Here is a 5,067-nt window from a genome sequence, read left to right as displayed (position 1 = left end):
TGAGAAGGGCTGCTGCAGATCAGGAGCGAGATGGAAGGAATGGAAAAAACCCAAAGGGGGCTGAGGTGGAAGGTTCAGTTCCTATTCGCTGTGCACCAAGGAAGGATAAGGGCAGAAGATAAATGCATCCTTCTGGGAGTGGTGGGTGACCCCGAAGGAGCAGGGGCCTCGGGAATCTGCCGAGTGCTGTGTATGACCCTTTGGGAGCGGGAGGAGGATCTAACTCAGGACACTGTGCCGTTGCAGGAGAAGGGTGGACTGGAGCTAAGGATTCATGCAGCCCCCCCTAGAATCCCCTCCAGTCTTCACGTGCAGCGTGTGTCAGGAAGGGGTGGGTGGCACTAGGGGGTCCCATAAAGCCCCTGGCGCACGTTTGGTGTTCTGTGCCAGGGTTTGAAGTCCTGTGTCCTGCTGCCGCAGCTCGTCCTCTGACCATGATTAACGTCCTGGACTTGTTTCCAAGTTCTCAGCAGGCGTGCCCGATCCCGTGGGTCAGTGGGCTTTCTGCAGGCAGTGTTCCCAGGGAACTGCTGGAAGCAGAGAGATACTGCCACTGCAGGAGGCAGAAACTGCTGTCGGTACTAAGGGCTTGCACGAAGGTTTCTTCCCTTAGGACAGTTCAGCGGTACCAGAGCCATGTGTACATGAGTGTGCAGGCTTGGTTGTCTCTGTGAACTTGGCTCCTTGCTACTCCCTCCGGTGTAAAATGGAGGCTTCTCTTCCCTGGGTGTGGAGTAAAACTTTGCTGGGAGGGAGGTGACAAATCCTTTCCATGAACATGAGCCGGCTCAGATGTGGTCCACTGTCGGTGTGTCCTGAAGATTCGTCCCTCTTAGCTCTAGGTCACTGAAAAACGTATTATTATTTCTTGCGTTTCTCTTTTGCATAGCTCGTCTGTCACTCCAAGGCAAAGCTGGGTATAGCCAGGTGCTTTCTGATCCCTCGCTTGGGAAATCCCTGCTCTTGGTCCTTCTTTCCAGCTGTTAGACATCACATCCCATTTGCAGAGTTTTCTTGCTCCTCGAGGTGTGGTGGCCCAGGAAACCTCTGTCCTGTATCAGGCAACAGTCTGCCTGCCTCTTCCTTAGCTCCTGCCCACGCTGCGCCTGCATCCGATGGAAGTGCCGAGAGCCTCCCGGTGGTGGCTGGCGAGGGGGTAGCTGGTGAGAGGCCCCAGGCTCTCCCTAGTGTCCCTGCAGTGCGGTCTCCTCTGTGCAGACCCGTTCCCTCCCTGTAACGAGCACCCTGGTAGTGCGGGTCCCAAGGACAAGCGTAGTGGCTGCCCGCCGGGTGGCTGGCAGCAGCCAAAGCTGCCCCAGAGCAGACCAGCCTTGGGAAGCAGTTGAGTGAGCTCCAGGGGGAGTGCTCAGCTCGGCGGGTGGCTGCTGACCTCTCCAGTCAGCAATGCTCCATCACTGTAGTGGAGTCGCGCTGGGCACCCAGCAGGACTGTAGCTCCCGTGGAAGATTCAGTCCCCAGAAACATCAGAGATGCAAAGTGTGGGACTTGGGCTGGGAGTGCCGAGTGGGAGCTGAGCTCAGGCACTGAGTGGCTGGGACACCCCGCTCTGCTGAGGGGGTTGCCCGCCCTACCTTTCCCAGCGTGATGGCTGCGAAAAGCACGCACCTCTCAGTGAATAGGTGGAGGACAACAGGAGAAATATTCAGGACCTTAAAGACTACTTGGCGTCTGAGTAGAGAATTAGCTTGGGAAGTGACCGATCCCAGAAATAGCATCTACCTGCTGCTTCCAGGGATGTTTTCCTGCCCTTGAGAAGAGCCTGTTACAGCTAAACCAGTGGGCTGATGAAACTGGGCAAGACCATTGCCGAGTGGATGGCTTGGGGTCCCTTGAGCAGTACACGCCGCTGTCACATTCCTTGCATAGTTTTATACGGCTCTTGGAGAGAAGGAACTACTGATTGTGTGTCCTTTAAGCCTAAACCATAATCCTGAGCCGAAGACTAAGCGTGCCAGAGTAGAGCTGGAGAGATCTGCCTAACTTCTGTCCGCACGCCAGCATCAGGGCGCAGGAGCCTGGTGTGCAGCCAGTGCTTCCAGAGCTGTTAGTGCCTGTGGGACTCTACTGCAGCGACAGAAAGAATTTTGTTAAAGCAGATGGTATCTGACAGTGGGTATCGGGATTCTCCTGCTGACTCCGTTCAGTGTTCTGTCCCAGTCTCCGGCTGCGCGGCAGAAATGCCGTATCTGGGTTGTGGGGAGGCTTTTGGAGGACCATCGAGCTGCTGCTTGAAGGCACAAGGTCGCACCTGAAGTCTTTCTTTTCAGATAGTTTTTGAAGAAGTCGTGCAGAAGGAGCTGCTGTGCAGATTGAAGGTCATAGTGGACAGAGGGTCCCAAATCCTTTTTTAGTGTGACCAATGCTTCTTTGTCTGCAGTAAGGGCTGATCTCATCCTCCTGTGTTTGCCCAGGCTTAACCCGTCTTCTGCAGAGCACCTGAAAATAGACGAGTCGTGAAGGGCCCTGCACTGGCAAACGGTGCCGACTGAGGAGCTTTGTAGGTTTCTGCTTCTCCCGTGACACTTCCTCCCAGTGGCACAGGGCTATCTGGAAAGGATATGCTGCTAATTTCCCTCCCTAGGAAAAGGCTAGGCTGATCAAACCTCCTTGACTTCTCTGCCAGCGGGGGGAAAAGGTCCTGTTGGCTGCTGCTGCTCAGACGTCAAGTCCTGTCGCTCTGGAGTCAGAAGTGAGTCAAGTCTTCTCCTTTATAGCAGGCCTGTCCTGTGGAAGTGGCTCAGAAACATTACCATTCGTGTTTGAACGCAGGCCTCGTGCTTAGCACCACAGTTACTGTTGGCCAGGGTCAGGCTGGGACAGCACGGCCTGGCCCTGAAGCATCCAGAGTTAAGGGGGCTCAGTGTTGAGGAGGTTGGCCCACGTAGTGCCTGGCATCGGGATGCCCTGCCGTCGTCGCCTCGGTGGTGCTGCTGCAGTGCTGCCTTTGCACGGGGCTTGGGTGCCTTGCTCTGCTCGCTGGGTGACACCGTGTGCTCATCGGGACGTGTCAGGCTTAGGATGCTTGCCGTAGCAAGTTTTGTTTTCCTGCAATGTGACTTGTAAATTGTAAACCCTGAACAGATTAATAAACCTCTTCTGTATAATGCAGGAAAGATCAGGTCACCTGCGTTTGCTCAGCTAGCTTGCCTAGAACATGGTGGCAGAGCAGAGTCCTCTTGAAGTTACAGAAAGACACAACGCTCTGCTTTCTCTCTTTTAATTTTTTAAATGACTCAAGTTCCCATTGAGCAAGGGAAAATGTGCCATATTTTCTGTTTTAATTCGTCTGGCTTTTAATTCACTGCCGTAGGGGTGTTTTTGTGACCTCTTCCTGCTGGGTTGAAGGGCCCTCGTTATTCTTTCTTATGCTGTGACCCCCCCAGCAGCTTGGAGGTGGGGTTTGAGATCTCTTGTAGATGTACAGCTTCGCACAGTTCGAATGGGATTCACCTACCAAGTGGCAGAGATGACTTGTGTGATTGCTGCTTATTCAGCGTAAACTCCTCATGATTCCGTGTGAACTGGGGATTTTATCTGATCCCATCGGCGTTCCTAAGGACCAAGCAGTGGACTGTGGAATGATTTCTCGCGCAGATGCAGAACTGCCTGCAGAGTTTCCTTTCCCTGCTCTGAGAGTGGTACAGCCGTCCGGTTGGCGTTCTCAAATAGACCCGAAAGCAAGAGGGGTGCTTTAACAGAGAGAGGCGATACATGCTCACACAAAACACGCCACTGCGAATCTGATTTTTCGCTTTTGAAACAGGAAAACACAGTGAATATAGCAGATACGGGTCTTGCTGCTTAGGATGGGGACTACACAAAAAATTTGGGCATTAAAATAACCCCTGTAGAAATCAATGGGGCTTAAGCATTTGCATGCCTTTAAACACTGGTCCTCATTTGCAAGCTCAGTAGTATTTTCTGACTGTGTCTTTCTGTGGAAAACAATAACTCCTAGAGTGGTTTGGAGACTCTGTGGTGGATGACCATCACCAGCTGGGCTCCGGGAGCTGGAATGAGGCAAGGTTGGGAGAGGTTGCCATTCCTGGAAGATAGGCGTTAGCCAAAATTGCTCTGCTCGGTTCCGGAGTAACAAGCTAAACTTACAGTGAAGATGACAGAGATTCTTTGGGAGAAATCCTGAGGTCAAGTCTCCTACCACCACTAGCAACCAGGTACTATATTCCATTTCATAAGTCAGTCAAACTTTTTATTAAATACAGATTGTTTCCTCCTGTTACTCAACGTGTGCGCACACGCGGGCTCCTCCTACTGGGAGAAACCAAAAACTTCTTCAGATTTCTGCTCCTTGAATGATTGGAACACTTGCTTTCAGGCTGAACCTGCATTTGTTAATTCATTTTTTCATTATAATTTATCTTGAGAAAACTTTCCTGCTGTCTGACCCTTTGTCTGCTTTGTCCATCAGTCCCAGCTCTGCCTAGCCTTCACTCTGCTGCATCACAGGAGCCAAATCTCTCTGGTGTTCTCGTGTAAGATAAATTTCCATTCCCTGTCTTCCTCACTGCCTTTTCATTCACTGTTCTACGTGAATCCAGGTTTGCTGGCTGAGGATAACATGGCAGAATTTGTTCAGGCTCTAGTTCACTAAACTCCATGGTTTCTCTTCCACATCAGATGTGGTAGTTTCTGCCCATGGATGGAGATTCTCTTTAGCTGCAGAGCTTTTGTTCCCGTGTTCGACATCGAGGTCCCCAGTGAGTCTTGTTCTCCAGATGGTTGGTGTACTTAAAGGTGTCGCCTTGGACAGATGCTCTGCTCTCCTGTGGTGCAGTCTGCCCTTAGCAACATAAAGCTGAAATAGATTTTGGAAGAGAGTTGTAAATTCCCCAGTCCTTTCAGCCTTTTAGTTGTATGTTAAATGGCGGGATACAACGGACCTTCAGAACAGTAAGAAATGACTGGGCTGAGAGGAGCTCCTGAGTGAAATCTGGTAGAATGATACAAAATGGATGACTGTACCCATGATTTTACCACACAAAGAGCATCAATAAGAATAGGAATAAAACTTCTTCACTGCTGAAG

At 51.3% G+C, this 5,067-nt stretch overlaps 1 protein-coding gene across 18 annotated transcripts in view; it reads left to right on the top strand.

Moving 5' to 3' along the window:
- Positions 1-5,067, top strand: part of SCRIB (scribble planar cell polarity protein) — a 110,612-nt gene that overhangs the window by 35,931 nt on the left and 69,614 nt on the right. The gene's annotated exons all lie outside the window — the stretch shown is intronic.

Source organism: Egretta garzetta, unplaced genomic scaffold, assembly GCF_000687185.1.
Source record: "Egretta garzetta isolate BGI_Z169 unplaced genomic scaffold, ASM68718v1 scaffold460, whole genome shotgun sequence".
Taxonomy (NCBI): domain Eukaryota; kingdom Metazoa; phylum Chordata; class Aves; order Pelecaniformes; family Ardeidae; genus Egretta; species Egretta garzetta.
This window is presented reverse-complemented; position numbering and strand designations above follow the sequence as displayed.